This window comes from Rhipicephalus microplus, chromosome X (assembly GCF_043290135.1).
Source record: "Rhipicephalus microplus isolate Deutch F79 chromosome X, USDA_Rmic, whole genome shotgun sequence".
NCBI classification, from domain to species: domain Eukaryota; kingdom Metazoa; phylum Arthropoda; class Arachnida; order Ixodida; family Ixodidae; genus Rhipicephalus; species Rhipicephalus microplus.
Genome location: NC_134710.1, coordinates 451,987,344 through 451,990,170, shown reverse-complemented (window position 1 = coordinate 451,990,170; position 2,827 = coordinate 451,987,344). Strand labels below are relative to the sequence as shown.

At 44.4% G+C, this 2,827-nt stretch overlaps 1 long non-coding RNA gene across 1 annotated transcript; it reads left to right on the top strand.

Annotated features, from left to right (window-relative positions):
• The first annotated feature begins 2,120 nt into the window (after window positions 1-2,120).
• On the top strand, window positions 2,121-2,611 carry LOC142774953 (uncharacterized). The gene is made up of 3 exons (XR_012886588.1): window positions 2,121-2,248; window positions 2,354-2,418; window positions 2,475-2,611. It is a non-coding gene; the product is annotated as an uncharacterized LOC142774953 (long non-coding RNA).
• Window positions 2,612-2,827: the final 216 nt, after the last annotated feature.

Here is a 2,827-nt window from a genome sequence, read left to right as displayed (position 1 = left end):
CTATACGCATCAGTGTCAATATAGATTCTGAATAGACACGCCTTGTGTCATTTTTACGTAACAATATAACATTGCACCGACGTTTATAGTACTAAGTTGCCCTAACACAGAGTTTGTAATGTTTTAACATGATTGAAATAATCCTCTTGTCCTAACGTGATGTTTTTACTGAGGCACCAACGTTCAAATTCTCACGTGGCCCTAACGTGATGGTTTTCTATTGGAAATAACAATCAAACAACCTCATTGCATCAACATGATATATAGATATAAAGCATGGTTTAACAGTGAACGTAGAGATAACATGGAGAACATAATAGCTGAAGCATTTATTACCACTCTTGTGAACTTTTTAAACTTCGTGTACCCATTTGAATAATGGCTGACGGTGGCTTGTTAGTGTGGTTGAGTAAGCAATAGAACAGCACGAACAATACAGCTAACAATTTATTTATTTGTTTGACAATACACGATTGTCGTAAAGCAGGAGACGAAGAACAACATCATGTGTCACCTGACTAGGCCTCTATAGGCCTCGAGAGCTGGTATGGGGGAGTGGTAGGTGGACGAAATTTCCGGAGCCCTCCACTACGGCGTCTCTCATAATCATATTGTAGTTTTCGGATGTTATACCACACATATCAATCAAATGATCTGGTATGGTGGCGCTACGCCGCTAGTACAACCAGTGCCGTGAGTAGCGGCCGCGCGCATGAACCTGTCGCGACAAGTTGCGGGCGGACGGCCCGCGCGAGTGAAGCAATGGCGACGCGGAACGAGCAGCGTGTGTTGTTATGCGGATTCCGCAGGATGGAAAACGTGGATGATTACTTCACAAGAAACAGTCTTCGTCGACGCATTGATCTATACGCCAGCAACCACGTATACGGCGTCAAGGAAGAATTTATATCTGGAAATGGGCCCTCCGACGTTATCAGCAAATGTGTTGCTCAAATGAGGAGCCTAGACTACGACGTGCACCAACAGGTAAGCAATGTTTAATCAAGATCTTGTATTACTTACGTATCGCATTTACGTATATACATTTACGTATCGTATGCGCCTCAGAGTGACGGAGATGGGCTGGCTCGTTTGATCTCCGCTTCAAGGTTGCGCTGGGGGGGGGGGGTCCTAAAAATTTGATTTTGATACGCGACTTGACAGTGACGGCAAAATCCTGTCGAGACTGTCAATATATTTGCTCTCGCAATAAAATACCATTTGTCCCTATCAAGCAACGACGTTCGTAGCTTTCTCGCCCATTCTTGCTATTCAACGCAGTTTTGATTGTCGGTGTTCAGACTTACCCTTTTTTATGCCCACCCATTCATTCTGGCTATTCGATTATTTCTACGCCTTTATTTTCCAGTTATCTTCACAACCATGGAACATTCTGGCAGCCAGCTGCACGTGTAAGGCTGGGTGCCGAGGTTGGTGTAAGCACGCCGCGGCATTGGCAGTATTTGTCAACAAGAAGGAAGGTACATCGTGCATGAACCTACCTTGTGCATTTCTGGGGCCTTCGGCGCGCCCGCTTCTAGAGACGAAGAAGAAGATCAAGGTCCTTTTTACAGGTAAAACATTGAACTCACTGTGGCAGGCGCTTCAATAACATGCTACTATCGCCCACCCAGGTCGCCCTTTGCCAACGCCCACACTAAAGCCGTTGTCTGCGACGGTAATGCTATCACAGTTCCCGGATTTGAAATGCGCCCTAAGGCAGGTTCTGGATGCAGAGGATTGCTCAGCTAATGAAAGCAGTGCAGTGAATACCGCTTCTACTGAGGATGGGAATAGCGACGTAGATCCCGAAGTCACGAGAGAAATCCTTGAACAGGAGCGCCGTATTTACCACGTGATGGAAGAGGAAGCACACTTCCTTTGAAAATTCGAACCTGCGACATATTGGCCTCCTTGACAAGCCCTGAAAGGGTGTTTTATGAGACATCTGTTCGCAGAAGCTAAGCTGAAATCTTGGAATATTGAACTCCATTGTAGGAATCAATTTAAAGTTCAAAGGTTTTTCATGAGTAGTGTAGATGATGATGGTGTAGGTGTAGCCTTGCATATTATTGTTCAATGTTTTACTCCGTATACTATACTGCTAATTACAGGTGGCACGAAGAGTAGCGCTTCTGTATTACGAGTTCATCCGCTCACAGGATCAAAACAAGGGAAGGAGAATTTGACTGCCTTGCAGAGTCACTTGCTACGCCACGTCCGTTTTCCACTGCGGCCACTTGCTACGGTAAACAATCTGTCTTATGCGATATTAACCATGTTAAAAATCCTCCACCACTGTTGCTGTTATTCTTTCTGTATGTCATTAATATCTAAACCTGTTATGTTTTAGGGAAAAACAAGGAAGACGAAGCCAGGCGAGAGCTTGCAACGGCCTTACGGGCACCTGTTTTTAAGGTAAAACTACAGCTGCAAAAATTTTCACCATTCACTGATTCAATTCTCATGAGCAGGTTGGACTGGTTGTGCACTCCTGCAGCCCTGGCTCTGCTGCGGTCCGGATGGAATCATATTGGCTGATGGCACAGCTTGCGCAGTGGAGATCAAATGCCCTTTCTCACTGAGAAATCAAGAACTGCTTGATGCAGAAAACATGATCTGTCATGCTAAGTTTATACATTATGTCAACGGCAGGCTAGAACTGAGGAAGACACATCCATATTACACACAAATTAGGGTTTTGCTGTACACCCTAAACCTTAGAGAAGCATTGCTTTTTGTGTACTCAAAAAAACAAAAATAATTGTAATAATTGAAAGCGAGGAGAAGTTTCTGAGTGAATACATACCCAAGCTAGAGTGGTTTT